General features: G+C 38.8%; 1 protein-coding gene across 1 annotated transcript in view; it reads right to left on the bottom strand.

The window, feature by feature from the left end:
• Window positions 1-24,183, bottom strand: part of trhde (thyrotropin releasing hormone degrading enzyme) — a 328,094-nt gene that overhangs the window by 254,204 nt on the left and 49,707 nt on the right. The window lies entirely within an intron of this gene.

The following is a 24,183-nucleotide window of genomic DNA, read 5'->3' as shown; positions in this document are numbered from 1 at the left end:
TGTGGCAGGCATCCTCAGGCATCCATCTGTGGCAATCATCCTATGATTGCCAACATAAATATGTCCAACAAAAGAAACATTTAAGTCACTTTGGAAATCTATATTCCATAGCAATGACTGTATATAAACTACTATGCTACTTCCTTTTCTGTTGAAAAGATTTAGCAATGCACTTTAGATTCATTTTACAGAGTAAAATCAATCAGCAGTGTATGAAACACATGAGTGTGTACAGTTATCCTCCCAGCACTATGTACTTAAATTTAAATGGTAGATGGTGAGGGAAACCAATGTTGCTCCTCCAGTTTTCATAAAAGCAACAGGAACTAACCATTATCTCTCTTGTTGCTATACTAGACCCACAATGTTATGTTTAGCAACATTTCTGGAGACTTTTCTCTTCATAGAATTTTCATTTGAATGAATTTTGAAGGCATCAATTTCCATAGAACGAAGAAAGAGATCTTCTCAGACAGACGTCAAGTGTCTTTCAGATAACAAATCTTGGAAGGGCTGCATGCAGTGAGGAAAATATGTAGATAAAGCCGATTTACTCCACCTCTAACTACATACAACATAAATAATTTTTACTCAGTTCCATCTGTACTGCAAATAAATATTACTGCAGGCTTAATATTAACATGGTGGCATAATTCCATCTGCTACATAGAAATGGAGTATAGTATCAAATAACTTTCTCTGGAGTTTTGAAGCACTACTTTAAAAATCATGGTTCATTTTCAAAACTGAGATGTAATGTCTTAGCAGAATATTTAATGGCTGTCTATTTCTAAGGTAATGGAAAATGGAAAACAATATAATTAACCTAACGATTCATGTAATATAATGGCGTTTTCCTCTCTTGAGATGCTTTTTCTAGTTTTCTGCACTTGCAGTGATGAACCATAGCAATATAATCTTCATGATTTTAACCACTTAGTGCAGGAAAGAGAATGCTAGTGTACTGGAAAAAGATAAGAAAAAACACTTGATTCTTGATTCACATTGAGTTTTACAATATACATGGAGTATAACTTTGAATATGCTTTAATTGTTTTTAACTGGGAATTTTTAAAATACTGCTTATATTTAATCCTGTTTTAATGTTTGCATATTTGTATATTTTAAATTGTATGCTGATGCTTTTATGTTAAAACGTTTTGAGTCTCCAGCAGGAAAGATAAAGTGGGGTATAAATAACAACAATAACAATAACAACGACACATTCATTGTTAAAGCACATTTATGTCACTATTAGCATATTCTGTGTCACAAAGCCCTGATATATACTTTTTAGATCCTTATTATAATCTACTATATTACCAACACAAAGTGATCAGCCAGCAAGGATTTTGACCATGGTTAATTAATTTTTGACTAATAAAGGAGTCTGGATGAGCTAGCACATTATGTATTAATCTCAGGTCATGTGAGTTTAACACATTTTCATTTTATGGCATCAGTATGCATGAATGAGAATCACTATGACCCCTGAGTTGTGATGTTAAATATTTAAAAGAAGGTTTACAAACTTTAAACCATGGCACTTCCTTTTACAATCCAAAATAATGAACCATTCCATACTGTAATGGGGCATTTTGTATCAATCAAATCAGGGTTCTTGGATTACCTCTATTTTGTTTCAGGGATTCAAAAAAATCTCAGTATAGCCACTAGCTGATGAAGGTGTAGTTCCAAAAAGTAACTTTTTTAAAGCTCCAGTTTCCTTAATCATGTTGAAATGGCAAACCTATGTCTAAGGGTATATCTATACTGTAGAATTAATGCAGTTTGACATCACCTTAACTGCTATAACTCAGGGCTATGGAATCCTGGGATTTATAGTTTGGTGGGAGCCCCCAGATGGCGTAGTGGACTAAGTGACTTGAAGGTTGGGTTGCTGACCTGAAAGCTGCCAGGTTCGAATCCCACCCGGGGAGAGTGCGGATGAGCTCCCTCTTTCAGCTCCAGCTCCATGCGGGGACATGAGAGAAGCCTCCCACAAGGATAGTAAAAACATCAAAAAACATCCGGGCGTCCCCTGGGCAACGTCCTTGCAGACAGCCAATTCTCTCACTCCAGAAGCAACTCAAGCTGCTCCTGACACGGAAAAAAAAAAAAGTTTGGTGAGGCACTACCACTCTTTGGCAGACGACGGGTCGAGCTGCTCTACATCCTATAGCTTAGTTTCCTAAGTGAGACTAACTTAAAAATGGCTCCTTCCCTCCCAGAGCCCTGAACAAGGGGCGGAACCAAACTTAATGATGATTGACAGACAGCCCGTCCTATGATTGCAAACATTTCCAGCAAGAAAATAAAGTCATAGCTTCTGGTACAGCTGTACCAGCACAAGCCTTGTTACCCTGGGTAGCACTGCCTCCCTATATAGATACAGAGTAAAGCAATATGCAGTACAGTGGGAAAGTATGCATGAAAAGAAACTGGAAAGGGATAAACACTCTGTCAGTTAAACTGAAAAGTGGAAGACAGGTAACCCAAAGCCACCAACGCAGGCATATGTCTTATAATAAACCACAGGATGCCCCAAGAAGAAATAGTACCAGTAAATAAATGAAGTTGTCAGAAAACATTTTAGGATGCAAAAATAACGTTCACTCTATATTTATGGCTAAATAAATTTGACTGACAACAATATGTGTTTATTTTTTCATATCCCTACAGGCTGTTCGATATTTAAACTATAGGCTTAATTCTATATTAGTTTGATTTCAGTGGAAATAGATCCAGGATGCTGTTGATATTTTGTTTTTTGCACAGTTGGAACTCAAGTCATTGAAAACATAATTTCCATGCAATCTGCTTTCACTTTTAAATAATATAAACAAACCTGCCACAATGCAGAATAATTCATGTAAGCTGTCAGTGAAGCAAGCAGACAGTCGGATGGATATGACTAACAATTAAATTGCTAGAGCAAATGATAGACCTGAAAATCTTACTAATAAAGGGTCACTGTAGTTGTAAGCTATTGGTTATTCACTAATGAAACATTAGGCCTAATTGCTCAAAATCTGCCTAATCTGTTGGATGAGGCTAACAGAAATAAAGAGGAAGATTTGTCCACAAGAAGTAAAAAGGTAAAGGCTTCCCCGACTTTAAGTCCAGTCATGTCTGACTCTGGGGGTTGGTGCTCATCTCCATTTCTAAGCCAAAGAGCTGGCGTTGTCCATAGACACCTCCAAGGTCATGTGGTCAGCATGACTGCATGGAGCGCCGTTACCTTCCCGCCAGAGCGGTACCTATTGATCTACTCACATTTGCATTTTTTTGAACTGCCAGGTTGGCAGAAGCTGGAGCTAACAGCGGGAGCTCACTCCGCTCCCGGCATTTGAACCTGTGACCTTTCGGTCTGCAAGTTCAGCAGCTCAGTGTTTTAACACACTTCGCCAAAATCAAAAAGAAGAGGTTCTGGAAAGAAGGCAGGAGAAATTTGAGTCTATCCATTTAAATGGATGGCTAGAAAGTGTAGTCCAAGAAATATTTTTTTCAGTTTCTGCTATACAGATGATTTTGTCTCTTCTTTCCATTCAGTTCAAACAAGGCAGTAGATAGCGTAAGGTAAAGGTAAAGGTTTTCCCTGACATTAAGTCCAGTCATGTCTGACTCTGGGGGTTGGTGCTCATATCCATTTCTAAGCCGAAGAGCGAGTGTTGTCCGTAGACACCTCCAAGGTCATGTGGCCGGCATGACTGCATGGAGCACCATTGTGATGTACGTAGATAGCGTACATCACAACAAAATGATGATCCTTAGATTCCTCCTAAAGTCCAGCATCCACTTTCTTGCAGTAGTCAACCACTTGTCTTGACTGTAATCCTCAAGCCTGGTCACAGTAACCCATTCCTTCTATTTAAGAGCTGTAATTCAGGCCATATCTGAATTCAGATATAAATCCTTAAAACTGGATTATATGGGAGTGTAGGTGGGACCTCAGAGGCAATGGCTACCAATTCTGGAAGTTCTACTTCTGGCACGGTCTAATTCAAGTGACAATCCGGTGGCAAATGCTGGATTCGTTCTGGGATGGTTAAACTTTAGACCTCCACTCCACCCATGTCTGGTGATGCCGAACCCTATTTGGCACCAGATCTCCTTTACTCTTCGTCATAGTAGCCAAGCCAGTGGGTTTTATGTGAGTAGTGTTGGTCACTCATCGCCTGGAGCAATGTTGACCAGGGGACCAGGGAAATACAAGAGAACAGAGAGGAGGAACTGCCCTCTCTTCTCCACATCCCTTCTCCAATCACCTTGTTGCTGTGGCCAGTATCACTCCAAGTGACAAATGACCAACATGAGTCATGCATCCACTGGTCATCACAATGAGGGAAATTGGAGGGAGGGTGTGAGTGTCATACTATAGCCTCTGGTCATCCATGCCCAGGAATACAGGATGTCCATTTAAAGAGTTCTAACCTGTTCCATCTTTGAACTGGTCCAATTGTTTACTATCTTCTTCTCTGAGTACAGTGGCAAAATCAACAGATTAGTCCATCCCAGAGAAATCTAAAAGAATTATCAACCCCTCTGCTCTCTCTGTCATGGCACTGCTTCTGGCCTTTTGAATGCCTGGTCAAAGAAATGGCAATAGAAATGACCAGGGGTGGTTTGCCCCCCAGGGCTACATTGGTGTCCCCCCACCCCACCCCTTGAAATATACACAAGTCATACCAAAACCCCAAATTTGACCTTGATTTACACATACAATCAACTTATACTTGAGTATATGATAAATCAGCTCTTAATGAGTCTTCATTATAATGCATATGAAGACCAAAATCCACTGTTTGTGGTGATACGAAAATAATCAAACAAACTCAATGTATATACAAAAGACAGGACTGTCCCAATCGTATATAAGTAGAAGTCAGCGGTTCTTCTCTTGAAGTATAAGGTATAAGTTTTCTTCATTATAATGCACACATAAGGCATCTTATCTAAAAGAGATGAATAAGTTTACTGCCAGAGAGAAAAATGTTATTTTTTAAGCCAAAAATCCAAATGTATCTCCTCATAATGTATCTCCTCACTACCAATACCCAAGAAATCTGACTATTTGTAGCTATGTTTCATATTTCACTATAAACTTTCAGCTTAAAAATATCAGGTGCAAATATTGTTGATCATGCAGACACAAAATTTCATAGGGAAAGCTCATCACATTTGCTTGGAGATATTTTTTTTTAAAAAAAAACTAGATTGCCTTGTTAATTTGGAAGAATATTGCATTATCATCCTGAAATAATTTAAAATTGAAGATTAAAGATACAGCTACATAAACTGACATTAAGCTTAGAATCTCCATATTTATTTGTTTCTGAAAATATAGCGCAACTTGTACATATCCACCAACTATATAATGCCTACAGAGCAGGAATTGAGACTGAGATTTTCAAATATGAAATCCACTCTCTGAAAGAGAGCAAAATACAGAGAATCCATTATTTATGGACATGCCCCTTGGATTCCAACATCAGAGAAAAATGGATGAGTGCACCAGTAATACCTTTGAAATGAAGGGCATTATATAAATACAGATATAAGCGATACGGCTGCTGTCAGATGGAACCCTGTCAGCGCTAGAGGAGCTAGTTAGCCTAAAGTCTTTGTGAAATAAATAAAACAATTTAATAAGGAATTCTAATTCATTTTTAAATCTGAACTATTGTCAGTTACATGCATGTGTTTATTCCAGGCTTTCCTCACATTCCTGAAACTGCCACACATAACAAAGGGCTGCTTATTATTCAGAAGAAGTATCATGGCAATGCTATGAAATTTTTGCAATCATTAATAAGTTTCATGAACTTTTTCTTAGCACTGTATATCCTGCCTTTCAGAGAAATCTATTGTATAAGACTGGACAGAATCCTGAACCTCTGGCACTGCCACGTATTTTTGGTTGCCAGAAATGCCTTGCTGCCTTGCTAGAAAAATCTAGGAGGGATTCTGGTTTATTCCTTTCTTTCTTGGCGCAATGGCAATCATACATGGAAGACTAGGGTGTGGGCTTCCTTTGCCAGATTTTTACCTATTTCTTCCTTCCTTAGTTAAAAGGGAAGGTCAGTGTAATGTAACAATCCCCTCCTCCTCTATTCAAATAATAACATAAATAATTTCCTTTCCTTTTGTGTCATTTGTTGACATACAACCCTACCGATGCATAAATGTAAATAAAGCTGAGACTGGAATCGGGGTGGAGTATAGTAGGCAGACGGAGATACACAGTATGCTTTAGCACAGCATGTTAATCACCAGCTCCAGCTGCAGTAAATCTTGCTTGCCAACCAAAAGGCTGACAGTTCGAAGCCGGGTCAGGGTGAGCTCCTGACCTTCAGCCCAGCTCCCCACCCACCTAGTGGATTGAAAATAGCAATGCGAGTAGATAAATAGGAACTGCATTAAAGTGGGGAGGTATTTTAGATATGACGTTTTAATCAAAAAAAGGACAACGTTTATGAACATGCTCTTCGGCAAGGAGATGGAGTGACATCACCCCACTGTGGCTGGAACCGAGCACAGCCTCCAAAGATGCTGAAAACATGGGGAGAAAAAGCCTATATAATACTGTTATCTGTCGTCTGTCTTGTCTTTGTATAAGCAGCATTGAATGTTTGCCATATACATATTCTGTGACCCTGAGTCCCCTTCGGAGTGAGAAGGGGGGGATATAAATATTGTAAATAAATAAATAAATGCTTCCATTAGTCCTGGACCATTAAGAGGCCAACATTCAGAACCAGAGCCTGAACGTAACTTCTATAAGTTTACTGTAATATGTGTTTTTACAATTCAAGTTGGCAATAATACACAATTAGTTATAAAAGAATACTATTTGCAGAACCCAAAGCCTTTTAATGGACTATAGCACCATTCCATCTTGAACATTCAAAGATCATTCATTGGTGCCTCTCCACATCTCAGCTATAAAGCAGCAACTCCATCTACTCTCATCTTAGCCATTCAGTTCATCAGTCATGTGGGTTTGAGAGGTGACTGAAGTGAGATGAATGAAAAGAAGACAGGGAGATTACTTGCAAGCCAGGGATGAAATCTGAAGCTGGGGCAAGAGTGAGTGAAGTGCATAGAAAGAAGAAGTGGGAGTGTTGCAAAGGACGAGAGTTTAAACCAGAATTGGAGTGGGATGGACTGAAGGAGGTGTTTGCTAGGGGTAAGATTTTAAGATGAGATAAGAGGAAATGAGGATATTTATCCTGAAGCATATTTATCCTGATGGTAAGAGCTGTTTGGCAGTGGATTATACTGCCAAGGAGCATGAAGGGGGTCCCCTTCTCTGCAAGTTTTTAGACAGAATGGATGGCCATCTGTCAAGGGCACTTTGATTCTGTTTTTATGCATGGCAGGGAGTTGGACTGGAGGGTGGCTCCAAAGGATGGGAAGGTTTTCTTTGCCCATCCCTACCACAAATATTTATTTCCATGCTTTCCAATTGTGGCAAATTATCTTCGCCACCAGTAACATTTTTGAGATCTCCACCTCACCTCATGTTCTGATAAGTCCTGTTATTTTTAAGGCATGACTTTCTATAACTCAGACTTTTTTAAGAGTGCAGCTACCACTTTACAGCAGAATGTACTTTTCTAAATGAAGTCATTAAATTAGTTGTTATATTTTCCTCCCTAACATGAGTTTATTTTATTTCTATATTAATGCCAAATTTAATGCTGTACTTAAACAGGTGGTTAGATTTCATCAGGGTGGAGTAGCTGCCAGTTTCAATAAGACAATAAAACCTCATGGTTCTCTTGCTAAACTGTGTCAACTGTGCCTACTGTGCCAGTTGGGAAGCAATTTAAGAAGAGCAGAAAGGATAACAAAGATGTGTCCCAGCTGACAAATGTGGATGGAAGGAAGTAATTTGTTTTCTCCATATAAGGCTATCAAGAAACCTTCAGAATATTAGGCTCTTTAGTCTTGAAAGGCTGATATTTTCCTCTCCCCATTGGTTTATAAACAGGTTGGTGGAAGACTACAGAGTACCATGATAGTTTTTGTTACCTCCAATATACCTGGACTTTATTGTTGTTTTTACTATATATTATTTTAGCATGTAAATATTGTTCAGAGGTTGAGCATCCCTTATGTAGATTTCCAAACTCTGAAATGTTCAAAAATCCAAAATTATCCACATGACTGTCTGACACCATGACAGCTTTGCTTTCCAGTGGTTTAATGTACATAAACTTTGTTTCATGCAAAAGGTCATTAAAATATTGTGCATAAAGTTACCTTTGGGCTATATTATAAGGTGTATATGAAATATAAATAAATTCCATATTTAGTCTCCAAGATACAGCATTATGCAATATATGCAAATACAGTTATACCAAAATCCAAGACAGTTCTGATCTCAAGAATTTCAGAAAAGGGATACTCAACCTGTATTATAAATATTGGAAACAATACCTTAATAGTACTTTAACGAATAAGCTTATATGGTTTCAACGTGGTCTGGATTATGCGAAAGGTTTTTGGATTAATGGAACTATTTATTTATTTATTTATTTATTTGTTTACAGTATTTATATTCCGCCCTTCTCACCCCGAAGGGGACTCAGGGCGGATCACATTACACATATAAGGCAAACATTCAATGCCTTAACATAGAACAAAGACAAGACAAACACGGGGCTCCGAGCTGGCCTCAAACTCATGACCTCCTGGTCAGAGTGATTCATTGCAGCTGGCTGCAGCTAGTTGCTCAACAGCCTGCACTATGCACTTTATGTATTTTAAATTTTGTGTATTGTTCCATGTGTTTTAATGCTTAATGTAAATTGTTTCTTAACTGTTTTATGTTTTATTGTATTGTTGTTTTTATCAGCATTGAATTTTTGCCAGAGCTGTAAGCTGCCTTGTACACCCCCCATCTCTTTCCCTCTCCTCCACCTTCAGCTTTCCATTCATCTCCACTTCAGTGGATCAAACACCCCGAGTTAGAGTTATTATATCTGTTCTGATTGAATCTATTAAACCAGAATTTTGGGGGGAGGGGGCAGGAGAAGGAGGGGGGGAGAGAGAGAGAGATAGAAGTTCACAAAGAAACATCAATGTAAATGGTTAAGTGATCTAAACAAAAAAAGAAAGTGTTATGGAAAAAATCTTGCTGGAATTGTGACTTTGCTGGATGCCTTATCTTTTCAGTTGAAGAGGCCATACATTGAATTTAGAATCCCTGACTCCTGAATGTGAAGCGTGTCCTCAGCTCTTTGCATGCCAAACTTCTTGAATGGCAGTGGGAAATCAGACAGAATACAGTGCTTCAGTTGTGCAGGAAAAATCTTCTCCAATGCTCAGATGCATTCAAAACAATTATGATTAAGAATTATCTAGCCTTCATTCATTTGGAGCTAGCTATTTGCTGTTGCACTTGCAGCACTAAAAAGTTTATTTTAGCTGAAATAATATACTGTTCCTTCCTAATTTTAATATCATCACTTAATAATATTTTTAAAAGAAATTTGATGTAAGGAGTAGAAAGAACAGAAGAAAAAGTTGCAGATCTATAACCAAACTGAATTGAGTAGTTTGTAAACCCTATACTTTAAGACAGCCTTTTAGAACCTGAACATTTTCAGACATGTTGGACTCCCACCAATTCCAAGCAACACTTGTGTTGTGAGCATTGCAATCCATCTGGAGGGAAATCCAAGTGGAAAAATAAAAAAATAAAATGGAAAAAGAAGGATTTTTGTAATAAATGGTGATAAATGTGCCCATATATTCGCTATAAATCCCACCGTCTCTACTGAAAACTCGTATATGAAGAAACAATTAATTACAATTTAACCAACTATAGTCTTTCAATTATTAGCATTATTAGAAATGAATTGCTAATGTGTGATGTTGTCAAATTAATTTTCAAATCAGATGTTTTGAGCAATGGCCAGTCTCTTATCGCATGGTTACATTCAGTAGTTTAAATGCATATTGACTTCTTTCCAAAGCATTTGTTCCCAGGAAAAGGAATGTAAGTTCAAACCACTTCCACTATATTTTACTTTCTTCTATGATGGAAAGGGGGTTCAGACATTAATACATGCCAAAGATGCAGCGTAACACAAAGGACAGTAATCAATCATGCCCTGCTGTGTTTGTTTATGCAATGTATCACTGTGGTGTTATCAGTGGTGATATGAACAATTCCTAAAGCCATGTTGGAAATCCTATAGCACTCTTACTATCACCAGGAGCTCTAGAATATTGATTTGGAGCTCTGTTTTGAAGTCAACAATTCTTTGTTGCTTAGGGTGTTGCAATGAGCACCCCAATGAGTTGTCAAAAAGTCAGTACTTACAATAATCGATGGGTACTTTGACTTTAAAAAGATTCTATGCAATCAAATTTGTTTCTCCAGCCACCAGAGAAAGAAGTATTATAGGAATCAGTAGTAAAAGACAAACACTAAGAATCACTAATATTCTGGGCAGAAACATCAAGAAAGCAATTTTGAAGAAATCTCATGAGCATCTTGGCACACAGAATGACAACTACCATTCAAAACAACAAAGCTTAACAAAAGCTGTATCAATTTTATTGGAGGCTGTGGGCTCTTAAGAACTGAGACTAATCTCTGTCTTCTATTCCAAAAGCCTTTCCCCAATGCTAGATCAAGGTTAATCCTAAAGAATGTAATAGCTTGCACGGGAACAAAGTAAAACTTCTTTGTACTAGCATGGAGATCCAAGGATACTAGGAGAAACAGCACAAGAGATGGGAGTAGGGACTTCATCAGATTACACTGGGAAGTGTTCAGAAATGTTCAGAAGAGAGTTCAGTCTAACTCCATTCTGTAATAAAAAGGAGTTTTTCCCCTACCTTGGGATCACGCTGCTTAGTGCACTCAGTTGTCTTGCGTATTTTTCAATGAAGAGGTTCCGCACTGCAGACATTTGGCCCCACCCACCATCCCTCTCGGTTCTTTTTGGTACTTCAACTCCCACAATTCCCAACAACAGGGGGGGGGAGAAATAGAGAGAAGGAATGGGAGGGAATCCCATTTGGAATGGCAACAGCAGAGGCTCTGCTGGTGTTTTGGACTACAACTCGCACAATTCCCAATGCAGGATAAAAACAAATCATGGAAGGAAGGAAAAGGGTATCCTAAAAGGCTATTTTATTTTATTTTATTTGCAAAGTAAAGTGTTATCAGATAGCTTACAATCAAACCTTCCTGCTTGGGGAGCAAAAGGAAATTGTCCAAAAAGTTTATTTTTACTCCTCCCCCAATTTCTGCTCCCACATATTGGGTGATCCTAACCTGAGAATGAGTGCTACTTCATTAGAAATTTGGCAAAACATCTAGAGTTTTGCGAAAAATCAATTTCTTCACCTCTTCCTGATACGTTGGAAAAAAATGCTGCCCTCAATGTTTAAAAGACTCAAAAACTGCATTTTAACCAAAACGAATGTAGTGGACCCACAAAATACCAGATTTTAAGTGTAGAACTCAGTGGAATTTAAGTTATGTGATGAAGTGCCAGGACATTACCACTATCAGCAAGGTATCTCTACAGATTGAGTGTCCTTTATCCCAAACACTTGGGACTAGAAACACATCTACACTGACACAAGGGGACCAAGCCAACATGTGAGACATGGGGTCGGCCCTGAGAAATGTCCCCACGGGGTCTCCTATGGAAAAGGGGAATCCCCACTACGCAGCCCCGCTGAATTGTGTTTGGTACCACTGTCCAACTGTCACCCAAACTGTTCCTCCTTCACCCCCATGTTGTGGCTGACTCTGACTGTGACATGAGACATACCTGTTCCCCATTACTTGCCCTGACATCAGCCAGAGCAATGAAACACTGAGGAAGAGGGGAAACAGGAAATCCCTTTCTTCTCGCCTTTTCTTTCCAATTCTCCATGTCATCCTGGCTGATGTCAGGGCAAGTGACAGGGAACAGGTAGGTCCCATGGCATGGTGGGAGACTGCCATGACATGGAGGAGAAGGGGACTGCTGTCCTGTGTATCTGGGCCATCTGGCAGTGGAGACAGTTGCAGTTAGCTCCATTTGGGAACCAAACCAACTGTTTCCACTGGCCTTAAGTCGAGTGAAAGCCCAAATTCTGTGGCTGAATTTGGATTTTCCCCTGACTTTGAGTAATGTAGGGCAAAGATGTATTGAGGTGGCCTTGGCCCATTAATTCAGATCAGCCTCATGCGTCATTTGATCATCACGGGGTTGATCCTCATTCACATCAATCTAAATATTCAGTATAAATGGGACCTATTAGTATTTTTTTTCAAAATTTTAGATATTATGTGTACGGCATATACATAATGAAATACCTCTTGGGAGATAAGACCCATGTCTCCAAAAACAGCTACAGCTAAGGATAGTGTGTCTCCTCTGAATTAATGCCTGGAGGAGGTAATGGGCTGGATGAGGAAAAACAAATTGAAACTGAATCCAGACAAAACAGAGGTGCTTGCAATCAAGGGTCCTAAATCTGGAAATGGAAGTGTGTCAACCAGTTCTGGATGACATTACACTCCCCTGAAAGACTGATAGCAGTTGGAAGTGCTCCTGGATCTGTCTCTCCAAATGTCAGCCTAGGTAGATGTGACGGTCAGGAGTGCTCACCATCAATAGGAGTGCCTATTAGTTTCCGGGCAAAGTACAAAGTGATGGTTTTGACCTTTAAATCCCTATATGGTTTTGAGTCCAGTTTACCTACTGGATCACCTTCTTCCATACAATTTGCCTCGAACAATGAGTTCCTATGGGGACAGGGGTCTGTTCCAGCCAGAGCACAACTCGCAGATGTCACTCAGAGGACCTTTTCATCGGCCAGCCGAAGACTGTGGATGGACCTGCTGGAAGAGCTCTGACAGGTAGCTCAACTGTCACAATTTAAGACACAAGTGAAGACCTCTCTCTTCTGGCAGGCCTACCGAGACAGTTTTAGTGACGAATTTTAAACTTGCATCTTACGTTTAATCTCAGTTTTATGTAGTTTAATATGTATTTTGTGGAAATACATTTTAATATGTGTATTTTTAAAAATGTTGTTAGGTGAAAGTGTGTTTTAGCAATGTTGTAACCCGCCTCAAGTTGTGAGGAGAGGCGGGCTAGAAATAAAAATTATTATTGTTATTATTATTATTAATATTATAACAAGTTTAAGTGTGCAATGGTACTCAAAGGCTAAATTTGTTTGCATAACACCTTATACTCTGGCTGGTGTCCTAAATCAGTGATGTATTGTCACTGTAATGCCATTTGCTGTTCCCTGAGAAGCAGCAGTGAATAGTAAGAGAACAGAGCACTTCAAAACACTGACTTCAGATGACTCAGATATTAAAAGGAATTACTACAGATCAAAGACATAGAATGAACACTTCTTCCAATGAAGACATACAGAGTAAACAGCCTATGTTCTCAAAGCTCATACTAATTTCAAACCCCGTAAGACCACTGTGTCTATGAGCTTCAAATCCAATTAGACTTACGTATTCACCAAGAAAAATATTGCCTTCAGTTCTAACAAACAATGTCCTCCTGCCACCACTGAAATTGTTCTTGAGAAGAGCATGAAGGAAAACATAATGTTCCTGGCAAACAGGTGTACAGAAAAATACCATGTGCACTCTGAGGTCAATCGAGTTACGGAGACTATACTAAAAAAAGATCTGCCCTGATTTCAAACATCACAATCTTTTTTTCCATGACATTGTCAAGAACTTGTTCTCATGACAAAATAGCCAATCACAAGAGCTAAAACTAAGCTATTTCTGTAGTTATATATTTTATCTATAAATAAGACAGCCAATGAATTGTTTGTATGGTTACAATAATGTAGATAATCTATGTATAACAGTTCATTTTATATTAGCTCTATGATAGAAATGTTATATTATATTTATATGAGCGCTATTATTTTAAGTAATAAATGTGATATTGAAAAGGGTCATTTTGTAATTAATCCTTCTTATTCACAAATTCAATGGTTAGTATTGATGGATTTCCCATTTACCAATTTCTGTCTTACTTGTTCACACTCCAAATTGGCTTCTCTTTCTCCCTGCCTTACACACTTCTCTGCTAAAAAAAAAATTATCATGATCTGTTCAGGAACATTAGCCATACAACTATATGTTACTTATGAATTTACAACAGCTATCTATATTGATTATAATTTTAGCATTTCCTGAATGTTAAAATTATAATATCCTTACTGGCCAAATTTGAAAGCCCATTTCATTTGCAACAAGGATTTGAAAATTAGGAGGTAGAACTTTACTACATATGGACACCAGTGAATGTCTGTAAACATAAACATAACTGCAACTTTTTAGTGATTTAAAAATCAACACTATTAAATTTTAATTAGAAGTACAAATAATGAAAATATTTTATATCAATATCTGACCCCTGAAAGCTGGTACAAGGCTACCATGAATCAAATTGAAATTGTTTAAATGGATCTTTTTCTCACATAACAACACACTCCTAATTTAAAGATACGTCGACTATGAAGAATTAGGAATAGGTGGACATTTCTTGTGCTGGAAAAACATCTCTTCTGCCAGTGTAAAACCCTTCTACTAGCTGATCTCAGAAATCAGTGGGCAGAGGTATGTGGCAGCAAAACTGTTCTGCCAACCAAAATCAGATGTCAAAATAGTGTGAATAAAGATGGTGAAGAAATGGACAAAGAGAGAAGCCAAATTGTTCCAGAACTGAAACTCCCCACAGCTGAAAGCCACATTCACTATATCTACTCAAAGTCAGACCAGTGGTTCTAAGCAATATCCAATGCTACTAGACTGGGAGGGGTTTGAAATCAGCTCAATTGGCATTTGGCCATCTTATACAGTTAGGATTGTCATATAAAGACTCCCCAAAAAAATACCTAGGGCCGGCTCTGGGTGTATGAGAGTCTTCCAAATGCTCCCTGCAGTTCCTTCTTCCCATGGGAAATAGCTTCACAGACAATCTTTGCCAGGGTGTTTAGCTGAAGGGTAGGGGGCAAGGTGAGCAAGCTGTTATCTGAACTTTCTTTGCCTGCCAGCAATAAATCAAACTTTCCTTCTACCATTTCTATGCTTAATTCAGAAAAAAAGGTAAACATGGCTGATGGCCTGCTTCTGCTTCAACAACAACGAACAGAACTGCAGGATTTCCTCTGAAGCAAACTGCCACATTCATTTTGGGTTGAAACAATGACAATACTTTGCAGAGAAGAATCTCCTTATTTAGTTTAAGGGTGAGGAACGAGTCACCCTTCAAATCTTTTGGACTTCCCAGAAAGTCCAGCATCTTCAGGATGCAAGATTATGGCAAGATGTGACACATTTCCCATCTGTACCGTAATTAAAAACATTGAAATTTGTAGCAAATGCTATACTTCAATTAGCAGTAAGAAGGATGCTGTGCTCAGCCATGAATGCCAACAGTCACCTAAAGAGAAAGTTGTTAAAATACCTCCAGAAGACAAGGGCATCTTCCAATGAAGGCATACAGAGTAAAGTGTAAACAGCCAGTGTTCTCAAAGCTCATACTAGTTTCAAACCCCATAAAATCACTGTGTCTATGGGCTTCATATCCAATGTTGGGATGTACTGAGCTCCCCCCCACACACACAATGGCTTTTTTAAAAAATGGGTCCGGGGTGCTCAAAACATGTGGAAATTTCAGAAACATATGGAATTTCCCCAGAAATAATGTTTGAGGATTTGAACCAAAACATTTCCACAAAATATTGTCCAACATGCCCCTTTGGGGGCCACAATCCGCCCATGGGATGTACTTTTGCTCGCCCCTCTTTTAGATCAAGTGGCTCCAGCTATTGTTAGCCCCTTCCTTATGATTTCCTCCCCAATTCCCTATGGATCAAGTCAAGGAACAACAGGTTAAAACGGAGCAATAAACAAACACATGTGAAAAACATGAATACCAATTAAAATACATAATTAAAGGTTAACAGATCATAACATCAACTAAAACGGGAAACACACAAATTGAATTTAAAATTCAAAATTTTACAAATCTAAAAATTTACTGAAATAGCTTGATCTTTAAGACTGTTTTAATACTGTCATGCTATTTTAAATGCAGACAGCATATGCAGCTCTTACAGCAGGCCATTTCACAATTTTGGGGCAGCTGATGAAAAAGTCCTCAGGTTAACAATTTCTAGCCTGCTTCCGCCTGACTCAAGTAAATGGCTCGCAGAAGAACTGAATGTATGGGATAGATTATACAGAAGGCAATTCCATAGAAAACGTTGACCTAAACCATGTATCAGGGTCTTAAAGATAACAACCAACACTTTGCACCTTAATGTGTTGTCGAAGGCTTTCATGGCTGGAATCACTGGGTTGCTATGAGTTTTTTGGGGTGTATGGCTATGTTCCAGTAGCATTCTGAAGATGCCAGCCACAGCAACCCACTTTGCACCTTATCTGGAAAACTAATTGGCAGCCAGATGAGTTATTTTAAAATAATATGATTGTTGCAAAAATAACAAATCTGGCTGCCACGTCTTGCCATCATTTAAGGATTTTTTGTTTTTGCTTTTTAGTTCCTGAAGTAATGTAACCACTTTCTTCTTTGATTTTGACTGCTTTTAACTCTGCCTTCAGACCACCCTGATCTGCTTTGTCTGCTCCCTTGTTGATATTTTCTGTGTTTAAATTCAGAATCTCTTGGCCATTTCTTTGGATTACCCTTGTCTAAAATACCCTGCTTGGATCCTTTCAGCTTAGAGTTTGGACTACCAGGGAACTTGTCTGAAACAGGAAAGATTAAGTAAGGAGACACCATTAGTGAATTCAGAGATTGGAAATTTTACTTTTTGTAGCTGTACCTTGGAGAGGCCCTCGGTGGCAGAGCAGCTTAAACCACTGAGCTGCTGAACTTGCTGACCGAAAGGTCGGCAGTTTGAAACCGGGGAGCGGAATGAGCACCCGCTATTAGCCTTAGCTTCTGCCAACCTAGCAAAATGTTCAAATGTGAATATATCAATAGCTACCGCTCCGGCGGGAAAGTAATGGTGCTCCATGCAATCATGCTGGCTACATGACCTTGGAGGTGTCTATGGATAACGCTGGCTCTTCAGCTTAGAAATGGAAATGAGCACCAACCCCCAGAGTCGGGCATGACTAGACTTAATGTCAGGAGAAAACCTTTACAGTAGAGTCTTACTTATCCAAGCCTCGCTTATCCAAGCCTCTGGATTATCCAAGCCATTTAGTCAATGTTTTCAATATATCGTGGTATCTTGGTGCTAAATTCGTAAATACAGTAATTACAACATAACATTACTGCGTATTGAACTACTTTTTCTGTCAAATTTGTTGTATAACATGATGTTTTGGTGCTTAATTTGTAAAATCATAACTTAATTTTATGTTTAATAGGCTTTTCCTTAATCCCTCCTTATTATCCAAGATATTCGCTTATCCAAGCTTCTACCAGCCCATTTAGCTTGGATAAGTGAGACTCTACTGTACTTAGCTGTATCTTGCAGAATACCCCACCAGCATAGCTAGTCGAAGTTTTTGTACACAAAGTAACATTTCCAATATCTGAATGGATTACATTGTTGAACCATCAAAGCCTTCAATCTAGCTCTAAGATCCTGAATGCTAAAAGAATAGCAGCAGAAGTGAGTCACTCTTTGGTTTGTATTTGTGAAACCTTTTCTTCACCGTCACCAGTAAATGTATTACTGAAAGGAAATGTGACCTGCATCATCTTGCACACTTTAAAGTGAAGTTGCATTTATATGACAGAAGAATGATAAAGGTTACTTCCCTCCTCCTCCTACACGTCTTATAAAGTATGCCCTCACTTCTTCAAAAGTTGAATTATCCTACCCGTGAGGCTAAGAAGACAGAAGAGCCCATTCCTGCCAACTTCACATAGAATCATAGAATCACACGGTTCACTTCAAGTGTTCAAAGCATTTCACATACATAACTTTACTGGTTTTTAAAGCCTCTGTTCTGTACTGGAACTGGCTGTAGATTAAGACTTTTCCAAGACTTGATGTGCTATCAAACACTGACACACATTAATGCTGTAAGACAAATTTTATTGGTGGTAACAGGTGGCATATAGCAGAAAAACATTCCATTATTATTGCTTATTGAGTCCAGTGTCCCATCACAGCAAGTGGTAGAAAAAGGCCTTTAAATAATTTATTCTACTCAGACTATCCTTAGCCAGCTATTCAATTCCCGGTCACTAGCTAAATGGGGCCCTGAGCTGGATGCAATTTCCTAAGCAAGGATGATGAAAGATAGGCTCCTAAATATGGAGTAAAAATCCCTTGAGTGAAAAATGGTCCTATACTCTAAACACAATAAATAGTGCGGATGTAAACTATTGAACGAAATGGACACAAGCATGACCTTCTCGCTATAGGTCTGAGAAATGCACAGGAAAACTGGTAAGAAAGTAAATGTCAGTTCCCCATTTGTTTTCAACATTCATATGTTTTTTCCAATCTCAAACTGCCTAACTAATACAACAAAAGGATCACACAAAATTCACTACTATGAATTAACAATTTCTGTTCCACTATATAGCAGTTAACGCCTGGCCATGGTGCTAACAAGAGTAAAAAAAAAAATCTACCTGCTGGTAATTCAATACAACCTCATAAAACTGGCCAGAAATATTATTCCTGCATTGCATATGAGTGCCTAAGGATCAAATAAGAATGATTTAATTTAAGTTGCCTAGTAAGTTTGTGAGACCCTTTTATTTCAGCCAGGATATGGGGAATCCTAGAGTAAGAATCCCTTAAGTCAAAAATAGCACGGCACCTTAAACACAATTTATCTAAAAATGAAGAAGAAAACTATAATGTGAGAAATATTTCACTGCATATGTCACATCCAGCCATCAAAACCTTGTTGTTCTCGGTATAGCATGTACAGAATAATTATTAGTTGTCTCCAACTATTCTACAGAGTAAAACAACTGTCTCTCTTTGTCACCATACTGCTTTTATAAACACAGTAGAGAGAAAGAGATGTCAAGGAAAGGTACTATTAGCTACAGACTGACAGAAAGAATGACAGACCGTGAGGGGTATTTAACAAACCAGCCAGAAGGAAGCAAACATGGTCTGCCTTCAGAAGGCCATGGTTTCAAGCCCTGATTTTTCTGGTATATATTTAAAAACAAGCCACAGGACTGGGAAAGACTGGTGCCTGACACCCTGAAAAATTACTGCCAGCCAGAATACTGCACCCTTTCCCAATCTTCATACCTTTGAGATGCACTGGACGACAGCTAACATCATCTTTACCAACATGGATCTCAATTTCTAACCAGGACTGAGCAATGTAGTAGTATAATATAATATACCATACATTATATACATGTTGCTTTACTTCTTCTGCAGTTGCCCCCTTCAAACGTATGTCCCCCACAAAGATTTATGTAATCTTTATCAACATTCAGATAGTCAGCAATGTTTTTTAGGAAAACAATGGATTCTTCCTAGTTATTCTTTCATGAGTATTAGTGGCTCAAGTTATCTACACTCACATGAGCCAAAGTGCCCTGCAGTTCCTTGGTTGATCCTCTGGAGTTTATGATTCCCTGGATGATGTGCTAATTTGTTTTTAGAAAGATTTTGGTAGGATGACAAATCTTGGCTAGTATGACTATGGTCCTCAATCGTATCAATTTGCAGACTATCACTGACAGTTGATTGGTGGATTTCTAGTCTTTCTAGATTAGAGTGCCAACAATTCCTCTTCTGAGATTGACAGAGAGTCATCAATGCATACTGTACACTGATTTATTTATACCTAATCTTTTCTCCCAAACTAGGGACCCAGCTACACAGGTCACTTAATGTGGGCTGGTCTGGAATAACAGTGTGGCAGCAGCCTGTAGTCTAGACTGTCTAGTCAAGTTGAAGTCTGCTGGATAGCTGTCAGTATTGTCACTGTAGCACTGGCCACAGAGTTTCGGAGATCTCCTGGCCATTGCTGGGTACCTTTGCAAATGTCATCAAAAGTGTCTATGTGACTTGAAAGGAGAGGTGTAATTTTATACAGACATCTTTGAAGGTATTGGCAAAGGCAATGACGGTGGCCAGGAGCTCTCTTAAGCTACATAGCCGCCACTATCATGACAAGAAATGACACAGGAAGGTGCCATTCTCTTTTCCCTCTGTTGCAGAGTGCTGGGGAAATGGCATAGCAACATAGACAGTTCTGAATTGAAACTGTCCAAACTGTTCACACCAACCTGCAGTGTGCTGCTACTCCACAGCATCAGTGGAGCAGCAGAGATTCCCCGATTTTTTCCTAATGAGGGACAAAAATCATGTTAAGTGGCTTTGACTCACCTTGGGGGCAAGAAGATTCCGTACATCATGAGTAAGTTCTTGCCTACTTCTAAGTATGTAGCCTTTAGGGCTTAGTTTTCAGGGTAGCATGCTAAACAGAGAGAATCTATTACACATATGAAAGTGAAACATGTATGTGTATAAGTATGTATGTGGAGGAGGTGTCCACTTAGACAGTCTCCCGCTTCCGCAAACAGCTATAGTTCCCATTGAGCAGGAGACACCAATGGCCCTCCCTCCAACATGCAGGTTATACTGAGTGCCATGAACATGTAGCCCAAGCCCTGCCAGTGTCTTTCACAAACACCATTCTGCCCCCCACCCAAGCGAAGGCTTTCATGCTGGGACAATATCATCTTAGATGTTCTGTTTTTCCTACAGAACGGACATCCCACAGTTCCTTAATTTGCATGACCCCACCCACTGCCTCTATCCTAACCCTTTCCTACCCTTTCCTATAGAACACAGTTAAAAGAGGAATTTATCAGCAACATGGGAGAATTCACCATGATTTATAAGAGTTGTACTTGATCAACATCCAGAGAGCACTGTTAACCCAACCAATGATGGATCTGGACCAAACTTGCCATGGATGATGGGACTTGCAGTACCTTCACTGATACTGTGCCCCCCCCCCCACCAACAATGGACTGGGACCAAACTTGGCACAGAGAAGCCCCATGACCAACTGAACATACTGCAGGGATTTGGGGAAATGAAACCTTGATTTTGGGAGCTGTAGTTCATCTACATCCAGAAAGTACTGAACCTAGCTGATGTCAGATCTGGACCAAACTTGGCACACAGACAGAAAATGGTTAATTGTACATAGAGACCTGGTTTGGAGATAATTGACCTCAGATCTGGGAGTTGTAGTTCACCCTTATCCAGAGAACCCTGAACCTGGCTGATGAGGGTTCTGGACTAAACTTGGCACACAGGCCAACATGGCCAATTGAGAATACTGGCAGGGTTTGGAGGTCATTGCCATGGGAATCTGGAATTTGTATTTCACTCTTATCTAGACAGCACTGAACCCAGCCAACAACGGATCTGGACCAAACTTCAGTGATATTACCTAACATCCCAAAACAAACAATGCTTTCTTCTAATAACCCAGGCACCACCGGGTCCCCAGGTTAGTAAGAAATAAATGTGGTTGAAACATGAAAAGTTGTGATTAAACAAAATTAACAACATCAACACCAATAAAAATCTAACAAAATTAAAAGCAGTTGAAGCATCAATTTTAAACAAGAAAACAACTATTCATAGCCCAGATCCTTCTGGAATAAAATAGTATTCACCTGCCACTGAATAGAATACCCAGAAGCAGCCTTGGAGAAGGCACTAACCCACATTCTCACCAAACATGCCTGTGAACATTGTAAAATAAAGATAAGTGCCTCCCTCAAAAACCTCAGTGCTAATTCATGTTCATACGGAAAAATAGGATCTTTCCAATAGTCTGGACCCCAAAGAGATGTCTTTTGACATTTTTTCACACAATCACACGATAAAGAGAGAGCTTGCAACATTTCTAATTGTTTATAGGATGGGGATTCCCAAATGCACTCTTATAGATCAACCACATTATTCCATTTAGCTGAGTTGAAGAAACCAAAGACTCACAAACATTCACACTTACTCTACCTCCTATGTACAATTCCACTGGAATAAAAATCAATTTGATATGGCAATCCATTTCAGAAAGCAGGAGAAGAAAATGCTGAAGTTTTTCTTCCTTCCCACATATTTCTCTCTTTGTTGCACTCCCCTCCCTACCCCACCTACACATATACAAGCAGAAAGAGGAAGAAACAATAATTTAACAAAACTATCAAAATAATAGGTTCTACTGATTCAGAAACAACTTCTAATGTTGTAAAGCATCAAATACTTTGTTACAAGGCACAGCACCTTCAGATGTCAGTCCAAAGGACAAAGCCTGGCACTACTGCATGCTTTGGCTTAATAATAAGAGACTCAACCCTTGGGAATAAAATTCTATGCATGAGAAAATCCTTGCTCTGATCGCAGCAACAAAACAGGGTTACCTCAGTGTAATCTGTAAAAATATTAATGGAACCAGAGGGGACTGGTTTCTTAAGGCTAGAAGCATGACAGAGGGAATTGACAGATGATTTTAGGCTCAAACAAAATAATCACACATCTAATGTAGACCGCTGCAAAAAAAAATATCAATTAAATGGCAGCAGTAATGCTATCCTAGTGATCAGATTAGAGGGCTGGAAGATCTCCCCATCACTACCTTAAAACCTACACCAGAAGTAATCAAAATGCTTTAAAACTACACCATTCCACTAAAGACATCATGACAAGAATAAAGAAACTCAAAACGATACCAGGCACACACACCCTGAAGTTTCTGCTTGCCTAAGGAAATATAAAATAACTAGGTGATGATTTGCTTCAACTTGAAAAAAAAGAACATGGCCCATTTTTCTGTCCCTAAGTAACGTCAGTGTCAGAATAGGAAGATAATTTAGAAAGAAATTTCACAAAGGCAAATTAAAGCTCTAAGATTATAAATAAGAAACAAAAAAGGAAGAAAAAAACAGAACTGAATCAATTAGAGCACTATTCATATCGCAGGACTCCCTTTCGAAGAAAAGATCAAGGCCTCAGCTAGGGATCAAAGTGATTAACTGACTAACCAGAAGCCAACAGAGATGCAGATAAGACGTGGCAGATTATACGCACACAGGGAATCTAAACTGGCAAAACAGAGGCTTTGCACTGCTCAAAGGAGCGGATGCAGTACAAAGCAAGCTGCATTGTATACAAACACTGGCAAGCATTCCAAGCAAGGCTTTAAAAGGTGTGGGCTGTCATCTGCAGAACATACATTAATATAACCAATTGTGAATGGTTTCAGCTGAAATTGAAAAATGTTGTGTGCTTCCTGTATAACTAGAGGGTTATTAATCAAACAACTCCCAATATAGGAAATGCTTAGATGTTTATGACTGTGGAAATTGCCTGGAGCATACTTTATCATTTAAAATACATTTCCCATAGGAAAACCTTCAATACCGGGCATATATTTCCTATTAGAAATAAAATTAAAACTCTACTATTATTTCCTTATATTTTTAACAGATCCATTCCCAAATTTAATTTAGTTTGATGTGAAATATTTTCTATTGTAATTGATATTTCAACTTCCCTTATAGGGTTGATACCCACTAAAGCATTCAGACAACAGAAATGAGTGTAATTTGCTGTCAGCATACACCTTTCAATTATACAGGCAACCTGGTCATTAGGAAGAAAAGCAACAGAGCACAAATTCATGATAGACCATCAGTCAGTGTTAAATGGTTCTAGATATAGGCAGTGCTGGTGTTGTGGCTGAAGGGTCCACCTCAAACCACACATACTTATTTCAACATCAGAAGATCTATTCATATGTTATCGAGCCACAGTAACCCCTCTCCAAAGATTTATAGTTCACCAAAGCCTCAGAAATAAATATATGGGTTTTGTTGCTTTAATTATAACCATATTTGTTGCTTTACATATGATATCCTTAAAGATATCCTAAAGGATATCATAAGAGGCTGTAAGGATACAGGGTTTCCCAACTTCAAAGGTGTGTAAGAATTGATGAGCAGTTTCTCATAAGATTATCCCAATTTAGGAACATAGACAGCATAGCAGGTGTTCACAGTCCTAGGTTATAATTATAAAAAAAGTGTGAGAAGAAGAGGAGTAAGCTAAGCCAAGCTTTGCTGATACTACAAAGGCTCCAAACAGCTTTTCTGTGAAGCAGAAACATCTCACAAGCACAAGCCT

The sequence above is a fragment of the Anolis carolinensis genome, chromosome 5 (assembly GCF_035594765.1).
Source record: "Anolis carolinensis isolate JA03-04 chromosome 5, rAnoCar3.1.pri, whole genome shotgun sequence".
Taxonomy (NCBI): domain Eukaryota; kingdom Metazoa; phylum Chordata; class Lepidosauria; order Squamata; family Dactyloidae; genus Anolis; species Anolis carolinensis.
The sequence above is the reverse complement of the archived record's forward strand: the minus strand, read 5'-3'. Positions and strand labels throughout refer to the sequence as shown.